The 22,189-nt window shown below is 42.7% G+C and overlaps 1 long non-coding RNA gene across 1 annotated transcript; it reads right to left on the bottom strand.

Annotated features, from left to right (window-relative positions):
- Positions 1-9,578: 9,578 nt before the first annotated feature.
- On the bottom strand, positions 9,579-18,369 carry LOC140496813 (uncharacterized). The gene is made up of 2 exons (XR_011964403.1): positions 17,984-18,369; positions 9,579-15,583 (listed from the first exon to the last, which is right to left on the bottom strand). It is a non-coding gene; the product is annotated as an uncharacterized lncRNA (long non-coding RNA).
- Positions 18,370-22,189: the final 3,820 nt, after the last annotated feature.

Here is a 22,189-nt window from a genome sequence, read left to right as displayed (position 1 = left end):
ATATGGTCTTGGGGAAAGGTTGTCCAGGAGAGGCAAGATTGTCTTGCTAGGGAAACATGTGTATGCACGTGCGCATGCACTTAAATACACAGAGTCAGGAATATTTCTAGAACTATTATCTCCACTAAACCAAGGTTCTCAAGCCACTGGAAGACTGGTTGCATCGTGAGTAGAATAAATTTGGATGCACTTCTTGCACCGTATGAAAAACTTCTGTACCCATTGACCAAATGATGAGCCCTTGCAGACATGTCAGACCTAGAATAAAGCATGGTTTGGGTATCTGGGCAATGAGGCTAAGAGGCTGGTTATGTTAGACAGGAGAATAAGAGGTGAGATGCCTCTACTCCCAGGGATTTGTAAGGCAGTGCAGGAAGGTGGTGAGGAGCCATGGACCCATTCTGACATTTTGCCCCAGGCCCCCAGATGAGTCCTATGCTTTTCCCATGATATAGGCAGTTTATGTTTCTCTTTTAAAATGTAATTCGTTATTCACATTGGCCTTTCGAGGTCCCTCTATTTCTAGGCCTTTGCCTGTTCTACTACCACAAACGTATCCAACGTGGGGAGAGAGACTGTCACCTCAAATCAACATTTATTGAGCCTACAAAATATAACCCTGTGCTAGGTAGGTTTTTGGGTGAGAGGGTACGGTGGAAAGGCCACGATGAAAAAGAGTAAGGAGGCCCCAGAAAGTTTGAAGGGATAAGACTATGAAATATTAGTGAATGATATAAATTTAATTATAATGCAATATATTTATATCACTTATATATTTGCAATAAAATTTAATTGTAATACAGTATAATTAAATATTGTATTGGATAAACTCAAGCAGTAAGTGCTGTAGGTCAAAAGAGTAAGAGATTACTGTTGCTGGGATAAATTAGGGAGGCCTGTATGCATTAGGTGAAACTTAAAGAATGACCAGAATTAAATACTCAGAAGAGAGATGGGCCAGTTCTTGTTTTCAGTAAGCCAATGTAACACAGAATGGGGTGAGCTTCAGTCTAGACAATTCCCTTTGAAGGGGAAGGGAAAGGAGGGAAACAATGCATCAGACATGTGCTAAGTGCTTCATAAATGTTGTCTCATTGATCCTCATAATAACCCTGAAAGGTAGGTGCTATTATTGGCCTTATTTTACAGATGAGGCAACCAAGGCAAACAGAGGTTAAGTGACTTGCAATGGGTCACAGCCAGTAAGTGCCTGAGGTCAAATTTGAACTCAAGTCCTCCTAATTTCCAGGACCAGTGCTCTAACCACTGAACCGCAAAGCTTCCTTAAGTGGCCTGCAGAGGGGTTTTACTTCCTTTCTTCCCATCTTATTACCGACCTGTTTCTCCTTTGAGATGGACTCAGTTCTATTTCTAATATCTTCCCTAATGTATAGGTTTAACTGACTAATGTTCTCGATCTGATCCAAGGTTCTTCTACCCATCCATAGGCCCCCTTTGTTTTGATGCTTGTCTGTGGCCCCATCTTGTTGGTTTGCCCAATGTTTCAGTGCAGGTACTAATGAGAAGGTTGTGTGGATGATCTCAAAGTGAACCCCAGCCACAAACCAAACTCATTCACCCCAGTCACAGATTGTGCCTTTAATGATGGCTTTGAGATCTACTGGTACGTCTCAATCTACTAGTTAGGTGTCCTTGTCAATACTGTAGAATTTTAGAGCTGGAAAGAGCTTCTTCCCTCTTCCTATGGTCTCCTGTAATGTTACATTCTCTTCTTCAGCTTCTCCCTGATTCTGGCAGGTTCTCATTACCCTTCCCTAAACCCCAAAGTCTGAGCAGGGCCCTGGAATTCCACAAGTGGATAACACCATGCCAGGATCCAGCTGACAATAATAAAGGTCATAGTTGATGTCTTCTGGCCTTATGGTTAAGTTAAAACCAAAGACCTTTTCAGAACTCCCTAATGCCAGTGTTTAGAGCAAGCCACGTGAAAGAGACCAGAGGAGAAATGAGTAGGTGACGTAGGTAGGTTATTGTTTCTCAAACCCAACCTGGGATCTACTTTTTACTCCTGTCTTTCAGTCTTCCAACTCCTTGATGTTTGTCCCCTTCTGTCACTTGGCACCAAGCTTTAGTCAGCACTTAATGCCTTGGGTTGAGCCTCATGGAATCTCCCTACTGTTTGGACATTATCAAACCTAGTCTGTGACCCAGTGCATAGTCCTCAAACAAGCAGTGTTCATCAGTAGATGTTGATTAAATGCCTAAGTGCTGGGAATACACATGCAAAAATAAATCTTTGCCCTGGAGGAGCTTACCATCTAATGGGAGCCCACAGCACACAAAAGGGAGCTAAAAAGCAATGGGGAGGCAGAGGTACCCGTTGAGGAGTCATCATGAAGAAGTCAGAGTAGAAATTCCTGGTTTGGAGACAATTAACATACCACCTTTTGCCAAAAGTAGAGAGCAGAATCTGAAATTCCCAAGGCACCCAAACCGCTTATAACCATTATTTTCAGAACTTTCATAAGCTGATACACTTTGTAAACAGCCTTCCCCACTTATTTGTCTTAAAGGAAGAACTCCTGGGGAGAGTTGTCCAACAGTAAAAAAAAGTTTCTAGAGGGAGAGAGGACCCCATCCACACTGAAAGTATGGCAGGAGAAGTTAAGTGACCATGTAGCAGAGATACCATAAAGGGGTCCCCTGCATTAGGTGAGAGACTGAATTGAAATATAGTACAAGTTGAGCTCTGCTAAATTATGTTGCAGGGGTGGTGGGGAGAAGTACCACCCACACCCACACCACACACCACACACACACACACACACACACACACACACACACACACACACACACACACACACACACACACACACACACACACACACACACACACACACACACACACACACACACACACTCTCTCTCTCTCTCTCTCTCTCTCTCTCTCTCTCTCTCTCTCTCTCTCTCTCTCTCTCTCTCTCTCTCTCTCTCTCTCTCACACACACACACACACACTCTCTTTCCCTTTCCCTCTCCCTCTCTTCCCCTCTCTCCCTTCCTCCACTTCTATTCCCTCCCCAGCACTTACTTACCTTTAATTGATTCTCTTGCCCTGGAAGTTGAAGAAAATGATGATTTCACTGGTTTATTTTGGGGTGGGGGGGGGGGAGAGGCAGAAGGGGAAGAGCACAGACCAGACTTATGATTTCACTGGTATTAGGGACTCCAAGAGAAGAAATTCCCTCTACCAAAGCAGATCAGTACCTACTCCGCCATTTGTTTACAATTGTCTGGAGACATGGAAAGTTTAAAGGTTTGACTAGCCTCAAATAACCAACGTGGATCAAGAGGGAGGACTTGAACTCAGGTCTTCCTCACTCTACAACCAGCAGCTTTCTTAAGAAGAATAAAGAGAAGAGGAAAATGAGAGTAAGTGAATGTGACCTAGAAGCAACATGTGGGTGGGAAAAAACACCAACCAAGGTTGGTCCTCCAATAAGGAGATTTCAATGCGCTCTAAGTCCCAGCTCTGCTACTCAGTAGCAATGGAACACTGGATAAGTCTCTTGACCTCTCTCAATCTCAGTGTCCTCATCTGTAAAATGAACATAATAATGCCAAAACCCTGGCTTCCTCCCAAGATTATCATGAGGATCTAGTAATGTATGAGAGACAACTTTAAAAAAGTACTCAATGAAAAGCAGGGATATGACAGTTTTTAACATCCGTTTATTTAAATGTCAGTTCCAAATTTTCTCTCTCCCTCTCACCTGAGATAGTAAATAATTTGTTATAGGTTATACATGTTCAATCATGCAAAACATTACCATGTTAGTCACTGTGAAAAATGACACAGACCCAAAGGGAAAAGAAAGGAAAGGGGCTTCAGACTGTGGCCATAAGGCACTTAATAAATAAATGACTGACAGGGATGAGAGCTACATCAACTCTTTAGGGTAAACAAGGTTAGGAGGCAAATGAACACGCTAAATTAGGGCTCTATCTGTGGCTGGGGTTTGAAGGAGTAGTTTGTGGTCAGGGTTACAGGAGAAGTCATAGACCCTTAATGGTGGCACAGTGGATAGAGCTCTGGACCTGGAGTCAAGAAGACTTACCTTCCTGAGTTCAAATCTGGCTACAGACATTTACTAGCTGTGTGACCCTGGGTATGTCCCTTAACCCTGTTTGCCTCAGTTTCTTCATCTATAAAATGAGCTAGAGAAGGAAATGGCAAACCACTCCAGGATCCCTGCCAAGAGAACTTCAAATGGGGTTGGGTTAGGACCCAAATGGAAAATGCTTTAACAATCACAACACAAGAGATGACTGAGACTTTCCTGTGTGACATTCCACTGTAAAGAGGAATTCAGTGTAAGTTGGGTCCTTCTTGAATTTCAAAAAATAAATTCAGTATTGAAGTCCTAAAAGGACTTGATTGCCTGGGCCTGGAATGCTCTCCGCTCAGATCCTTCCCACACTTCAAGGTTCAGTTTCCAACTCACCTCCTCCTTCCGAGCTTCCATGACCCTCTTGAATTTTCAAGTTAGCTGAATTTGTCTCCCGTACTTCCAGCCTCTCGTGACCCAAAGCCACCTGGGAGTATCCGGGCTCAAATGAGTGCTTTGCATTTTAATTTTAAAGAGCTGTATGAATGTCAAGTACTATTACCAGCTGCTCTCTCCCTGCCCCCATCCCCTCCTGCCTATCAAAATCTGCTCTCATAAAGTCATTTACACTGAGGAGCTAATCATTGTTTACAATGTGATCCTAGGGGGCATTTGAAAATCAAAGAAGAAAACCTTCAAGGAAAAGAAAAAGAAATGACAGAATTTCAGGTGTCAGCTAACAGATGAGAAAATTACTTTAGGGGCGCTTTCTAAGTATTTCCAAGAATGAGGGAACTAAGTATGTAGGGGGCTACCTGATCTGTTATTTCATGAGGCCATCCCTAGATCTTTTCCATACAACAGAGACAAATTTGGCCATAATATAGGAAAATTCCTTGTGGGCATAGCTCATGCATAGACAAAAGTCATCTGCGCAGACATGTGAGGAGCATGCTGCACAATACCTCTACCCTCTAAATCCCTGGCCCCTTACCATTCTCTCCCTTGACAGAAAAGAACCAGGACCTCCCCCTCTCTCGGTTTGAAGAACCAAGGTCAATAGGGCCATGGAATCTACTCATCCAAAACTTTGTCTTCAGGAGCTTTTTAGTCATTCCCTTCTTTTACCCCACTATTTAGGACCAAAATCCATTGGCCCAAGCACTCTTCTCACATTGTTCCTTCCAGCCGAGGGTCAGATGAATGAAAGTAGGAAAATGGATGGGTTGACATTTGAAAGATGCTCCCAGGCTCAAGGTTTTGTCACATGATGGTTTCCTAGAACCCTCCACCAATACAACAATGCTTTGTGCTTATATTTGGTTTGGGAACTCCTTCATCTCATCTAGAACTCAGTAGATAAATCTTGGAGAGGAAAAATCCTTGCCCAGGCAGGATCACAAAAGCTCTGCAGTGTCAGAGACTATATCTGAACCCAGAACATCCTGACTTAGAAACTATAACTTAGATATATTATGCTGGATTGCCAGAATGCTCCCAAGCATTATCTAATTTCAGCTTCTTCCTTTAAAAAAAAAAAAAAAAAAGGAAGGTTGTGAGACCTTGAGTAAATCACTTCCCATTGATAAGATAGAGTGAAGGCCAGTTACAAAATGGAGTTGGTTTAGTGCGGGAATCAGGAGAACCAAATGGAGTCAGTGTATCTTGTGCTGCCACATCCATGGAAAATTGGATGCTCTAAGTCATCTATTGTTTCATAAATGCAGGCAGACACAATTAATCAGCATTTCAATTCTGCAAACAGACAGACCCCAAAACCCACTTGTCGTCCCCCCTGCAATTTGACGGAAGCTAACTCTTACCTCGTCCCAACTTGGAAAGCCCCTAATCTTTCCCTTGATTAGAAATCAGATTACCTAATATGGTTTGTATCCTGGTTGATTGTTTTTTAAAAATTAATTAGCTTTATTTGATCATTCTTAATACACAAAAATGTGTCTCCCCCTGTATTCAAGGTCTTTGTACTGCCTGAGGAGTCCACTGACCTATTTATTACACCTGCCTTGATAATAAATCATGTTGCTTGGATGTTTTCCTCAGTTTTTATTCATTAACTGCCACAGTTTTTGGTGAAGCTAGCCAGGTTGGAACTTGACAAGGCTGTAAGACTTTGGGGAAGTCAATTCCCATCTCTGGGCTTTAGTTCTACCTTGTTAAGTGAGGATGTTGGATAAGATGGTCTCTTCTAGCACCAACATTGTAGGTTCCAGTTGATGAACCTCTATTTCATGCTAGATACTGTGAGAAAGCAGAGACTGTGTGCCCTTAGAAAGAGACAGTAACCTCCTACACACAGCACATCTTGGGGAAACTATTCAAGGAAGTCTGTGACCAAGCATTAAAGTGTGTGGGGCCAATAATAAACACCGTAAGTGTCAGGGGAATAAAATGAAAAAATAACCTAAAATCGGCCAGGGCTGTGAGAGTGGAATCTGAGCCAGGTTTAACTGGGCAGAAGAGACAAGGGAGGGGGCATGCCACAGGGAGAGGCCAAGCAGGCTCTCTTCCCTCAGTACTCTCTGTGCCTGGTATTTCAGCACAATGAGCTGCAAGGCTGAACCCATCTCTGGTTACCAATGACATTTCCTCCCTAATCCCGAACAACCTACAGGACTTTAAACTATATCAGAAAGTGTGACTGCTCAGGGCCTCCAGATGAACGCAACAACACTACCTGATAAGACTAAGGTGTCCCCTTTTCCCTCCTTCCCTCCCTTCCTCCACAGCACTACCACCCTTCATCCACACAGGGAAAAATAATAACAAGAATACATTTATATAATACATAATATAATTTATATTTATATAAATACACATTTATTTATACAGATTTGGCCTGGATTTCTCACCAGGCTGCATTCCCACTATTGCACCCCTTCTCATGTCCCTTTATGTAATGTCTTTGTCATTAGATGTCAGGCACTTTCTTTGTTTTTGATCGTATTTGTAACCAAAATACTTAGCACAGGGCCTGATCCTGTGTTGTTATTCAGTCATTTTTGGTCACTCTTTGTGATTCCATTTCAGGTTTTCTTGGCAAAGACGCTAGAGTGATTTGCCATTTCCTTCTTCAGCTCATTTTACAAATGAGGAAACTGAGGCAGAGTTAAGGGACATGCCTAGGGTCATATAGATAGTAAATCTAGTCTGAGATCAGATTTGAACTCAGGTCTTTCTGACTCTAAGCCTGAGCTCTATCCACTGCACCACCCTTTAGTAAATGCTCTAAAAATGTTTGTTGACTGATTGATTTGGATTCAGGTCCCAGTCTTAACTTTGACACTGATTGGTTTTGCGACATTGGACAATTCATTTGATTGCTCTGGACTTCAGTATCTTGATCTGTATAGAAATGATGGCACCTGTAGTATATACTCCCACAGATCTTTCAGAGAATCAAATGAGAAAATATATAACATTTTGCAATCCTTAAAGTAAATAGTAATAATTATTACCGACATTATTAGTCTTACAAAGTACTTTGCCCAAACAACCTATGAGTTGGGTGACATGCATTCCCATCCCCAGGTAACAGATAAGGAAACAGGGCCACAAAGTGATTCCAAGGTCTCGACTCTTGCCCCACTGAGGATACATTACTTGGTCACTTCAGATCCAGGGATTTTAGAACCTGGACCAAGTCAGGACCTGTCCACAATGCCTAGTTTAACCCTTGTCCCTGCTTCCTAGGGAAGGTGGAATCAGTGAACTGATAAGAAGATGGAGTGTGTGGAAATAGTGCTCACTGGATTTGAAATCAGAATCAATCAACAAGTCCTTCTTAAGCATCTATTGTGCGCAATGCACTCGGGCTACAAAGACAAGAATGAAAGAGCTCCAGACCTCACAGACCTTACCTTCTATTGGGGAAACAAGTACGTATACAAAGTAAATACAAAGTGAGTGGACTGTAGGGAGTCTGCACTGGCCTACCAGCAACCTCTGTGACTTTGGCTTCTCTGGTCCTTACTTTCCACAGACCTCTAGCTCTTTGAGAGCGGGGATTGGTTTTTTACCCTTCTTTTTTTAGCCCCAGCACTTAGCAAGGTGCCTAACACAAAGGAAGTGCTTAATAAATGCCTGACATGCAATCAACTTTCTTATGATACTATATTATGGAAATGCTTGTTTTATTCTATAGATTAAAAGTAAAATAAATTTTAAAAAATAAATTCTTGATGACTGCCTGATAGGTTGAACAAGATGGTGAACTAAGGTCCTTTCCAACTCAAAGTTCTACTCATTCTCAGATCTTATGGTTTGCCCCATGTCACACAACTAATGGATATCAGAGCCTGACCTCAAACCCAGGTCTTCTGACCTCTGCTTGTGCCTTATTCCTTAGTACCAGTCCTTCTAGAAGTACCTGAGGCCCCAGATTTTCTGTCCTGCTTCCTAACCTTACCACTCTGGCCCCTGAGAGAGAGGAGCCAAGGCCTCTCCTCTTTAGACTTGAAGAACAGGAGTCCATAAGGACTCCAGCCAATAGCACTAGCTGATCATTTGTTATGTGGGTGACCCCATACTAGGCATTAAAGGGAGCTGGGGGATGTGGGCAGAGCATGAGAAAAGTAAAATATTGTCCCTATCCTTGAGACTATAGTAGAAGAAGGCGAATAGGAGATGGTTAAAGAACAATTCACAACTAGGTTTCTCCCAAGCCCAGAAAGTAGCTTAGGACTGGCATGCAGGAAAGCAGAGTTATAGCAGAAATAAATGAAAACAAGGTACTGGCCAGACCAGAAGAAACGACCAGAAGCCAGTAGCTCTGGCAGTTGGTGAGAACGAAGCACAGCCCACAGCTCCTTCCCACACCCTTGTCTTGGCTGCCTGAGGAAACTTCTCTCCGACTATTTTTCTTCCTGTTTTCCCTTCTGACTAGTGGGGTGGAAAAAACAGGCCTACTACCTCCCTCCTCCTCCTACAAGCCATATTGTGGCTATAACTTAATACCTATCTGTGCTTTATGCTATTTGATAATGCCATTAAAGGTCATGACCAATTAACTTATGATCTGTGTCCACGTCTATAAGGGCACAGTTTGCAATTGCGAGCTGAGAAACTTGCCTAAAGGGATAACACATTTTTCTCTCTGTCGAAAGGGAGTGGCAAAGAGAGGCCAAACAGAGAAAAAGCTTTCTACATTTGGGGTAAATTTGATCAAATTCACGCGCTAGACTACTTATGAGCCCAGAGAGAAAGTTATCTGGGAAAAGAGCCAGTCAGCAGAGACGATAAAGGAGCTGGTGAGGCTGTATCTCCCTCCTCCCCCACCCTACCACTTAGCACATATTGCTTTGCACCTAGCCTGGTCTGGCAGTAGATGACATCTTTCACACACCCACGATTTCTGAAACACACACTGCCTGGCCCCGTTAGACAAACATGATCTCATAAAACCAACCAGGTGACCCAAATGTTATCGTGTGTGGAAAGAAAGGAGAGATGCAAAGTTCAGCGTAGTAGAGACGAAATGGGCCTTACATGTGATATTGTAAAGTACATTTATTTTGGTGACTGCATCCACTAAAATGAGAAGTTGTCCAGTGATTGCTTTATTTACAGTTGTTCCATAGCAGAGTTAACAGCAACCTTTTGGGGTTGCTGCTTCCTGCTGGATCTTTCTTTCCAAATAAGTTTTTATTGATGACATATGTTCTTTTAAGTCACTAAAATTTCTCCCAGCATCCCTTCCCGTCCCAGAGAGCCATCCCATATAGCAACGATAACAAAAGTAGAGACAAAAAAAAGGAATAAAAAGCATAATCTGAGGGGAAAAAGGGAAGTGTACCACACTCATGAACCTCCCACTTCCACAAAGGGAGTAGGGTGGGGGTATCTTCTTATATCTCTTCCAAGCCAGGCTGGTTCTTTGTTAATTGGCAGCAGTTGTGCGTGTGTGTTTCTGTCTGTCTATATCTGTGGTGTGATTCCTTCCATTTCTATTGTGGCAGTCATTGAGCATGCTGTTTTCTTGGGTCTGTTCACTTCTGTATCAGTGCAGATGGATTTTCCCATGCTTCTCTATATTCATCATACTTGTCATTTCCTATAACACAGTAATGGGCAGCTAGGTGGTGCAATATATAGTCTATTGGGCCAGGAGTCAGGAAGACTCAGTTTCCTGAGTTCAAATTTGGCCTACTAGCTGTGTGATCAGGGGCAAGTCCCTTAACCCCATTTACCTCAGTTTCCCCAAGTGTACAATGGAGATTATAACAGTACCTACCTCATAGGGTTGTTGTGAGATTAAAAGATAATATATGTGCCCAGCACTTAGCAGGTGCTTAATAAATGCTTATTCCCTCTGCTTCCTTTTAGGTATCTGTCACTATGAGACATGGGGCAGCTAGGTAGTGCCATAGCCCACAGAGTGCCAGGTCTGGAGTCAGGAAGACTCATCTGCTTGAGTTCAAATGTGGTCTCAGACACTTACTTGCCCATGTGACCCTGAGCAAGTTACTTGACCCTGTTTGCCTCAGGTCCTCATCTCTAAAATGGGCCAGAGAAGGACATGCAGACCATTCTAGTATCTCTGCCAAGGAAACCCTAAATGGGATTGTGGAGAGTGGAATACAAGTGGGATGACTGAACAACAAGATAGCACAGGAATGATAACACGTTCATGTTGCACAATTTGTGTAGCCATTTTCCCCCAGCTGATGGGCATCTACCTTGATTCCAATTCTTTGCCCTCACAAAAAGTGTTACTATCAATATTTTGGTGTGCGTGGGGATTTTCTGCTTACCACAGACATCTTTAGGGTATAAGCCCAGTCCTACAGCACCTGTTTCACTGAAACAAGCTACTCTCTTAAGATATAAAGATAGATTCATACTTTCATGGAGAAGGAGGACAGTTAAGGAATTTTTAAACCTTGAGAGAGTTGCAGAGATGTTTTGGCCTGACTCTGCCTGAGGGCTGCTGTTGAGAACCTGTTAGACTGAAGGAGGCACCTCCCCGACAAAGAGGTGAGGACTCAGTGTAGAGAAGGCTTTTTTATTTTTTACATAGCTAGTGCAGGAATTTGGTTTGCTCGACTATATATGTTTGTAATGGGTTTTTTTTTCTTGTTTTCTCGAGGGGGTAGAGCAGGAATGGTAGGAAAGAATGCAGATCTGAAAATATAATAAAATTGAATTTTTAAAAACACCCCCAAAATGGAAAGAAAATTGAACATTTCTAGGGAAGAAAAAAAAAGAGTCTGCCTGATAGGGAAGACAGACAAGGAGAGGGAGGGAGGGAGGGGGAGAGAGAGGAAAGAGAGAGAAGTAGATAGACAGACAATTTATTAAGAGCTGACTTGACACATGTCAAGTACTATGCTAAGTGCAAAGTGGATAAAAATAAAAATAAACAAGATGGGAAAAAACCAACAGTACTAAGGAGGAGAGAATGAGTATATTTCTGATACTGTAGACATCGAGGGACAGCCATTGAAGTGACACCATCTCATTTGCAATCTGAATTTTTATAATGTTTGCCTCACAGCAACCCTGCAAGATGGATACGCCCATTTTACAAGTGAGGAAACTGAGAGTGCAAATGGCTGGCTTGGGAGTCACAAAGCTAGTGAGTGGCAGAGCTACTCAAGCCTAGCTTTTCTGATTCCCCATTCAGCAATCATTCTTTCTACTAGGCCATCTTGTCTTTCCAGTCTGCACCTGCATTAGCATCTGTATCCTCCCAGGCTCTTTCCTTGGAAAAAAATATCTTACCAACTAGTGATGAGCCAATTAACCCAAATTGAGCAGCCCTGTGAGAAGCAATCTGCAAGAGAAAAAGAAAGCGGGATGGGAGAATGGGATTTACTTCATAACTGAAATTGGAAGCTGGGGTGGGGATGCTCTTTCTTTCTTGGGGGAAGGGAAGCAAGGGAAGGAAAGTTCCTTAAGTGGTGAGATGCCTGAGGGGAAGAAAATAAGGAGCAGAGGACCCAGGGAAGAGGTCCCAGAGGATGTTGGTGGATTTTGGGGCATTCCTCCAACCTTTAAGTCCTGCCCAGGAGAGATCTATCCAGCCATCCAGGCAGCAAGGGTACATAGAAAGAGCCCTAGGATTCCAGTTTGGGCTCTGCCATTATCTTGCTGAGAGACTTTGGCCAGGTCACTTTCCTTCTCCAGATTTCCATCTCCTCATCGGTAAAAGGATGGTGATAATATTCATTCTACCTACTTCATAAAGTAGTTGTGAGAAAACAGTATGGTACAGTGGAAAGGGCATATCAGATGAGAAGTCTGGACAACTGTATTCTAGCTGTATCTAACTGTATCTCTCCCTTCCTTGTCTATTTCAGGGGTTGTCATGAGAATGATATGAGATACTATGCATACTAGGGCTTTGCAAACACTGATACTACAAGAAGATTATAGTTATTCATAGGCATTAAGTACCTACTATGCGAAAAAAAACAAGGACAATTAGGTGGTACAATGGTTAGAGTTGAAATCTGTCCTCAGATCCTTACTAGCTATGTGACACTAGACAATTCACTTCACCTCGTCTGCCTCAGTTTCCTCATCTGCAAAATGAACTGGAAAAGGAAATGACAAACCACTCAAGCATCTTTCCCAAGAAAATTCTAAATAATGGTCAAGATGAGTTGGACATGACTGAAAATGACTAAACAACAACAAAATGTGAAATACAACATTTGAGGTGCTAGGGATAAAAGATGAAAATAGTCCCATATGGAAGTATTTTGAAAAATGTAAAGTATTATGCAAAATTAGTGGATTTTCTAAATTAAATGTTTTATTAAAAACAAAACTGAGTACCCACATAAGCAACTAAAACTGCTTAGTAACTATTTACGTTTAAATGAACTCATTTCAAGGGATAAAGTATCAGTAATTTTTCAGTAAGGCAGTTTATTTTTATGTTTTAAAACAAGCCATGTTCCTTAAGCTTTTCCTTGCAATTTCAGTCAACCCCTTGGATGTGGGTCTCTGTTAGAAAGCTCTCCCAATCCAGACAGACATGTTTTGCCAACTCAGCAGCTTGTCTCGGTTCCTAGTCCTAGAAGCATCTGCTTCCTCTGTCACCGGAGAAAGCAAACGCATTTTCCATTATTCCAGGCAAGCTTGAGAGAACTGGTTTTGGCTGGACTATTTCTGCAGCCTTTTAAGTGCTATTCATGTGCTCCCAGCGACAGATCAACTGCTGGGACAATTTGGACGCAAAGTCTGGAGACCAGACGATCATTCATTAGTTCCATTAGCCGCTAAGGCCAGATGTTCTTGGAAGGGGATCCAGGGCCCCTTCCTGCTGAGGGAGCCCACTTCCATGCATGCCATATAATGGGGTCACTCTTCAAAAGAGTTCTTTTAGGGGACTGTTGAGGTGCTTGCCTCACCTCGGGGGCTGCTGTACTCTGATAATGGTGGAGAGACCCTCTCATACAGAAATGTTTCTTACTTTTTCCTTTGGCAGGTATGGAGGAGACCAGAAACTAAGAGCCCCAGTTTTTAAAATTAAATTTTTCCTTGAACAAAAATCAGTGTTTTCTCCCTACCACTTACTGTCCACTGCCATCAATGAAAAAAATAGAAAAGACAAACAAAATACTTGTAGCAAACATGCATGGAGAAACAAAATTAATTTCCACACTTACCATGTGTGGATAAAAGCTATAGCTCACTCCTCCCCCTGAGTCTATCACTTCTCTGTCAGAAAGCTTGCAGCATGCTTCACCTTCTCATCAATCCTCTGGGATCATGGTTGGTCACTGGAGGCCCATGACAAACCAGTCCCAAAGCTGAGTCCCATTGGTACTACCTGCCTCCATCAGAGCTTTGTGGAAGAAACATTTTGTTTCTCTTGGGTGCTGCTCTGTTCAGTTCAATTCTATATTGATCAAGCCTGCTGCTGTGCACAGTGCCTGCTTTCAAAAAGGATGGAGAGTACCAATGAATTGTTCTTTTATCCAGTCATTCAGTACTGTCTCTACCTGAACTCATAGTCCATGGAGTTTTCTTGGCAAAGATCCTGGAGTGGTTTGCCATTTCCTTCACCTGTTCATTTCACAGATGAGGAAGCTGAGACAAACAGGGTGAAGTAACTTGCCCATCATACAACTAGAAAGTGTCTGAGGACAGACTTGAACTCGGATCTTCCAGGCCCAGTGCTCTATCCACTGTGTCACCTAGCTGCTCCCCCACCAAGATGAATGAGACATATTTATAACCCAACACTTAGCACAGTGCTGGGCACATGGTAGACCCTTAAGAAATACATGTTGACTTGACCTTCAAGGGACTAGTAGAGGAGATAAAGACAAGGACGTAAAACTATAAGGCAGAACAAGATGTATTGAGATAAACAAAGTACTTATGAGGTTTTCAGGGAAAGAGGAATTTGTGGCTTCTGAGGTCCCTTCCCAGCTCTAGATCTATGAAGCTGTGAATGTTTAATTGTAGGGTTCAAGGAAGGCTTCATGGAGGAGGTGGCATGTGATCCCTATACAAAGGAACATCCCAAGGCAAAATTGAGTGCAACATTGAGACCCACCCTCTCTGTTGCTTCCCCTAAGAAAGTAGCCCTTTCATCTTGTCCCCTCTACTTTGTGCCTACCCCTGGGCCTCTCTATTCTTCCTCTCAACTAAAACCTACCCTATAGTGGCTGATATTCTGCATGGGAGTACTCTCAGCTTCTGCCAGGAGAAAGAAGTTTAGTAAACTCATTCACGATAACGTATAAATGACTGATAATGGCTTAATGAGAGGTCACCCTCCAAGGGTGCAGAATCAGAGTCCCAGAGTTGGAAGCTTCTAGTCCAACGTATGCTAGAATGGGACTCCCTTTGCCAGCATCCCCAGCAGACTTGAACTTGAAAAAGAGTCCTCCAGTGGTCGGGAATAGATTGCTTTCCAAAGGCTCATTCCACTTTTGGACAGTCAGGATAGTTAGGAAACGTTGCCTTACTCAAAGCTGAAACCTGACCCTCTGCAACCTCTCACCATTGCCTCTAGCTCTGCCCTTCTTGAGGGAAAAGAGCAAATGAATTTTTTCTGGCCAAATTAGATGTAGGACATCTGCCCCAGATAAGCTATCCCTTTGCCCAGCTGTGCTCAATATCCTTCCCAGGCACTTGAGACCATTAGTGAGGATCCCTTTGGGGATCACCTGCTGGCGTCACTTGGTAGGTGAAAAAAATGAGAAGACTTCTTGTTTCGTTATTTCCATAGAGTCATAATTCCATTGGTGTGGGTACTCAAAGCATCATAGAATTTAGAGTTAGTTCCAAGAGGCTTTAAACGGTACCTAGTCCAGCCTCTTCCTTTTATAAATGAGGAAACAAGCCAAGATCCAGCGACACTGGCCTTCTGGCCCTTCCTTGAACAAGACCCTCCATCTCTCAGCTCTGGGAATTTTCTCTGGCTGTCCATGCCTGGGATGTCCTCCCTTCTCTCCTCTGGCTTTTTGGGTCAGTCTAGTCAGATACGCTCTTTCAACGTCAATATCTTTTCTTCTCAATAAGTGGCCATCCACCTGCAATGCAAATGTGGATAGTAACTCCCTCTGAACTGAATGGTTTTGGGTTTTGTTTTAACACAGTAAACACCATTTCAGCCATTAGGACAAGGATATAGAACTACTCAGGCTTTTGAAATTGTACCTGAGGTGCGGTTCCAAGGTTTTCTTTTCAAACTCAGAGTCTCTAGTACTTCCCATCAAATAATACATCATGCCCCTGTTACCAGCCAGCCCTTTGGTTATAAGATCCTAAAATTTCTATTTTGGGTCGATCCTTGCTGCTGTAATGAGGTATCTATCTAGTGCAGGAGTGGGGAACCTGTGGCCTCAAGGTCACATGTGGCCCTCTAGGTCCTCAAGTGCAGCCCTCTGAGTCCATTAAGTTTGGTTCCCCACCGCTGATAGTGTGAGGCTTGCTCTCAGTGAGGCTTCTCTGTGACTCCCAGGGGATCCAGCTGTTACCTAAAGTTCAAAAAGAGCTTCTCCTTATAGAGGAACCCTCCATCCTCAAGGGAACTAGGCCTCACCTTATGCATAGATGAGCTGCCCTTTTCTGCCATAAGAGACCTAGCCTTGGCATTCCTTACAGGTGAGCTGCTAACCTGGTTTCCTCTGGAGGGTGAGCTGCCCCTTTGTGCCACAAGAGACCTAGTCTTGACTCTTCCACAGGACATGCTCCTCTATATGGCTTAGAGGAACTAACCTTCCCCCTGAAGAATTAAAGCTCTCCTGTCTGGCATAGGGAATATGGAATCAGCCTTACCCACAAATGAAGTATCCATTTCTGAGGAAGCCCCTAGAGCAGACCTAAGTCTGTCCCTCAATTGCTGCACTATGTCATCCCATTTACTTGTTCATTTTGCAGCTTTTTAAACAGAGTTCCTCCACTTCAAACAGGAGCCTGCCAGCTAATTCCTGTGCACTTTCCCATGTGGATTTTGTCAAGAATTGCTGGTCAAATGGATCCGTTGATTCACAGAACATGCTCTTAGTGGATTCTCCTACTCTCATTATTTATAATATGTAAATTATTCTACAGCAGCCCACCCCAATTTTTTTTGCTGTGTCCCTCATAATTTTTGTGATATCTGCAGCTCCATGCATATGTTACTGTTGTTTTTCAGTCATTCAGTCATGTCCAACTCTTCATGATCTATGAACCATACTGTCCATGGGGTTTTCTTGGCAGAGGCTGGAGTTATTTGCCATTTCCTTCTTCAGTGGATCAAGGTAAACAGAGGTTAAGTGACTTTCCCAGCGTCACACGGCTCGTGCTTGGTTTGGACTCAGGTCTTCCTGACTCCAGGGTAGGTAGGTGATGCAGTGGATAGAGTACCATGCCTGAAGTCAGGAAAATGAGTCCTCCTGAGTTCAAATCCAGCCTCAGATACTTACTAGCTGTGAAAGCATTTAACTGGATAAGTCATTTAACTCTGTTTGCTTTAGTTTTCTCATCTATAAAATGAACTGGAGAAGGAAATGGCAAACCACTCCAGTATCTTTGCCAAGAAAACTCCAAATAGAGTCAGATAAGACTGAACAACAATAAAACTTCCTGACTCCAGGGTCAGTGCTCCACCCACTGAGCCATCCAGCTGCCTCTTCAAATATCAGTAGTCCCTATGGGTGTTAATGTCCAATAAGAAACAAATTTTCAGAAGATCAATCCATAATGATAATATTTGACGGACTACAGGGTGAAAATGGACTAGCTAGGAAGTCATACTACAATGGTAATAGAAAACAGTGCTCTTTGGTACACAGTAAAAAATAGAAAAGCAAATATGTAAATCAGCAGCAATGGTAGTACCAACATTCCATTCTCCTCCAGACAACTAAATAACACTTTAATGCAACACCAGTCTTGCAGTTAGCATTATTAAATAACAGGTTTTCATATGTAAATGGAACACAGGGACAAAGCACAGCTGTTGGGATGGAGGCATTTCCCCAAGGGAAACTGAAAAACCAAATACAGCACAAATCAAATCAAAAGAAATAGAAACAGAATTCAAAACAAAATCAAACTGCAAATAGCATTGGGAAAGGAAATAAAGGAGCATCCAAAGGAATGAAAAGTGTACTTCAAAAGCAAACAAAACGATATGTCAAAAATAAAAAATTCAACAATCAACTAGTCTTCCCAAAGACAGCGAAGAGGGCAGCTCAATTTAATTATAAACTCAAAGCATCAATGGAAAAAAGTGAAATAACAGAAAGAGCACTTTAAAAAAATAAAGATTAAGATTTTCATAGTATAGGTATCTTCAAGGCTTGCTAGTAGTTCTAGAAAGTTAGGCTTAAAGGAAGAAAGAATTAAATATATGAACTCTAAATTAAAAGTTTGAAGAAAATCCCAAGATAAATTTTTACTACTAGAATTGTGTGAGGGTTAAAAGGAGGAGAACTGGTCACCTTCTCTTTCTCTTGTCCCTGTTCTCTTGTGGTCAGCACTACTGTTGCCTAACTCTTCTGTTCTGATAGGACTTTCTCCCCAATTACCATCCTCAGACTCTCCGATAGGGAAAAAAATCTTCTTCCTGAGAGGCAATAGCAAGGAAAGATGCTTGAGACCATTGCCTCTGACAAGATTGAGTGCCATTCACATACCACACCTCATCCTCACCAGAGAACTGGTTTTGTATTAGCTTGAGTTCCCACTTGGCATTCCCAGCAATTAGTCTCTGTCTATCTGTCTGTCTGTCTGTCTGTCTGTCTGTCTCTCTCCTCTTTGTCTCTCTCTCTGTCTGAATGTCTGTCTCTCTCTCTCTTCTTCTGTATATCTAGCTGAACGAAAAAAGAAAAGAAAGAAGAAAGGAAGGAGGGAGACAGGGAGGAAAGAGAAAAGGAATGTTGCCAGGCCTAGAGGCCTGTATTGGGCTACCCGAGTCTTTCCTACCTCACCTCCAAGGTCTTCGGCTGGCCACGCCGGATGCACATATGAGAGAAAGGACGTTCCGGAGTCGAACAGGGGTTGAGCTTTATTTCAGGGTCTGGGTTACAAATGCAGGGGAGTCTTCCTTAGGAGGAAGAGGGGGAGATTTCCTAAGGAGGCTAAGCTTAAGGGATTGGAAGTAGAAGTACAAGCGGGGAGAGAGGGGGAGGGGAGAGAGGAAAGAAAAGAAGCGGAGCCCTACTGTCCTCTTTGGCTCCACACGTGCTAAGAGAGCTTTTAGGCTTCCTCAATCCTACTTAACTCTCCAGCAGCATAGTTTGCATCTAAATACCGTGCTGTTAGGTAACTAGGTGTGCTCCAATCCGGGACGACCTCGAGGGCAGGGAGACTCCACCCATCACGTATCTCCCGGGGAGAGGCGGAAATACCCGAGCTAGCCGAGCTAGCTCAGTCTAACCTTCTCGAATCCCCCGCTGTTCATGGAGGGCCTCGTAAGACTCTAAGATTTAGAAGTCCCACTTTTACCCGCCCGAGGCCGTCCACACGGAATTGAGCTTCCAATCCCAACAGAATGTATGTTCAGCTCTCCCTTACTTAGTTCACATAAGAGTTAGGTTCATGAGATGGCCACACATTCACTCCTTCCTTCATGTTTGTATATCCTTCTTCTGGCTCAGGCCAATTATAAGAAACAATAAGTTTCTCCTTCTTCTTCGTTTCCCCTTATTGCAGGGGTAGGAAACCTGCAGCCCCGAGGCCACATGTGACTCTCTAGGTCCTCTACTGTGGCCCTTTGACTGAATGCAAACTATTCAAAGGTTCCCCACCTCTGTCCTGGTGTATTCATTTCCCCCACCCTTTTCTTTCTTTTCTTAAAACCAACAAAACAGAGCAAAATTATCTTTCTTTAGACTCTGTGATTCTTTGAAGACCATGGAATTCTTAAGGAAGACTTTATTCTTCCCTTTCTATTACAACATGAGCATTTTATTATTTTTTTAATCTGCTTTCACTTCCAAATCCTCAAATTATAGTTCCTTTCTAGGTTTCTCTCATTTCCCATATTTGCATTTCAAAGATTCTACCTTTCTCTAGCCATTTCATTGGAAATGCTAATAGAGGACTTTAAAGTCCTTTATTTTGTTAAAGGGACTTTCCCCCCCTTATAGAATTATATTCAGTTTTGCAGGGTAAGTTATTTATAACTATAAGCCATTTCTCTTTTGCTTTTTGAAATAAATTCCAAGATTTCCTCTCCTTTAAAATAATTGCAGTATAGTCTTATGTTATCCTAACTGTGATTCCTTGATACCTAAACTCTCTAATTGATTATAAAATTTCTTGGAATTTCTGGAAACTCTGAATTTTGCCTGTGACATTCTAGTACCTTCCAATTTGTGGTTTCTTTCAGGAGGTAACTGGTATATCCTCTTTATTTTCATTTTGCCTTTGGCTATAACAGACCTGGACAGTTTTATAATTTCTTGAGCTATGGTATCTATGTTTTTTGGTTTGGTCATGCTTTTCAGTTAATCTGATTTTGTTAAATGATTTCTCCTTAACCTATTCCCTATAGTAGTTTTTTTTTTTTATGATACATAACTCACATGTTCTTCTAATTTTTGACTTTGTTCTAATACATATTATTGTCTCACAGAACCACTGGATTTTGTGCTCCATTCTATTTTTCAGGGAGCTCACTATCTCCATATGGGTGTTTTCCACCTTCTGTTCTAAGTTTTTTATTCCTTTTTTTTATACTTGAGAGCTCTAATGTCTTTTCTTTCTAATCTCTAGCTTTAGTTCCTTCATATACTCTTGGACTCTTTGTGGCCATGTCACAATTCTTTTCTTTGATGTTTTGATTATACGTACTGTGGATTTACTCTTTTAGATTTACCTCAGGAGTTTCTTTCAACTTAGAGTATTCAGAATTTTCTTCTGTTCTCTCATGTCTCCAGTTTCAATTCCCAGACTGGAACCTTGTTCCAGGGCCTGACCTACCCTATATATCTTAATGGGGTGGGCAATTTTTCTGATCCTATCCCTACTTCAGTCTGGCTACTGCCGCAGCTGCCTTGCTACTTTTCCACCCTTTTCTGCAGTCCTGGTCCAACACAGGGGAACTCAGTTCCAGAGCTGGGACCATGCCCCCACTCTCTGTTGCAATCACTGACTTCTGCCTTGGTCTCCTGGTGCCCCAATACGAGTTTTGGCCTCATCTCTGATTTTGTCTCCTTTTCCTTGCACAATCACCAAATGGAAGTTGGCTTTATACCCTGCTGGAGTCTTGACAAGCCACAACGTGATACTGGAAACCACTGATGGTTTCATGCCTTCTGGAGGGCCCCAAGGCACCTCTTACTCTGGCTCATGATCCTTGGCTCTGTCTCCTCAATCCTCTGGGAAAGCTACCAAATTTTAGAGATCATACTAGTTACAGGACTTCTGGAAGGCACTGTAGCCCACTGTTTCCTTAGGCATACCTCTACTGGCAGCTTGGCTATGTCCCCTGCTGTGGCCATAGTCTCCCAGAGGACCCACATGCACAGATGCACGGCCTGGGGCTAATTCACCTAGGTGTCCTTGCACAATGACCTGCCAGCGTGTGATTTGTGTACTTTGCTGTTGCTCCAAAAGACTAGGGCCAAGATCCCGCTGATTTCAGGCCTTGTTTACCAGACATGATAGTGGTTTCATGTTTCCCTTGTGCATGCTTCTGCTGTCTCCTTATGCAGCCCTGGACTGCATCCATTGGCGTTTTCCTTTGGTTTTATTGATGTTGGTACCCTTTTAAATCTTAGCCAGTGAATTTCTTAGGGGTGCTGGGCTCAGCACTAACGTTTCATATTGTGCACTTTACAGGAATTATGAGTTGAGCTTTGTTGGAAGATAAAGAATCTGAAAGGCAGTGATAAGGACTGAGTACATTCCTGGACAGCAATGGCCTTACCTTGTTACAAATCACAGTTAATATCGAGAGCCAAGGAAGGAATGTTGAGTTTATAGTCCAGCTTGGCTAGAATATGAAGTATAAGAAGGGCAAAGTGAAATAAGGCTAGGGAAGTTGGTTAGGGCCAATATTGTAGAGAGTTTTAAATACCAGAGCAAGAATTTGTATTTTATCTTAGAGTTACTTAAGGTTTTTAAAGAGGAGGGTGATGTGCTCACACTTAGGAATCTTGTTTCAGCAACTGTATAAAGGATGGAGACAGATTAGGAGACAAGGAGAGAACTGATGAGCACCTGAACTAAGGCGATGGCAGTGTAAATGGAGAGAAAGGACCAGATGGGAGAACTCTTGTGGAGCTAGAATTGCTAAGGCTTGACCAGTGGTTGTATGTGGGAGGTTAGAGAGAGAAAGTTCCAGATGGGAGAGCTCTTGTGGAGCTAGAATTGCTAAGGCTTGACCAATGGTTGTATGTGGGAGGTTAGAGAGAGAAAGTTCCAGATGGGAGAGCTCTTTTGGAGGTAGAATTGCTAAGGCTTGACCCATGGCTGTATATGGGAGGTTAGAGAGAGGAAAGGCAGTTAGGTGGCACAGCAGACAGCATGCTGGGCCTGGAGTCAGGAAGACCTGAGTTCAAATCTAGCCTTGGACACTTACTAGATGTGTGAGCCTGAGCAAGTCACTTAACCTGTTTGCCTCAGTTTCTTAACTGTAAAATGGGGGGGGGGGGGAGAGAATAATAGAACTGACCTCACCGGGTTGTTACAAAGATGGA

This window comes from Notamacropus eugenii, chromosome 3, assembly GCF_028372415.1.
Source record: "Notamacropus eugenii isolate mMacEug1 chromosome 3, mMacEug1.pri_v2, whole genome shotgun sequence".
NCBI classification, from domain to species: domain Eukaryota; kingdom Metazoa; phylum Chordata; class Mammalia; order Diprotodontia; family Macropodidae; genus Notamacropus; species Notamacropus eugenii.
The sequence above is the reverse complement of the archived record's forward strand: the minus strand, read 5'-3'. Positions and strand labels throughout refer to the sequence as shown.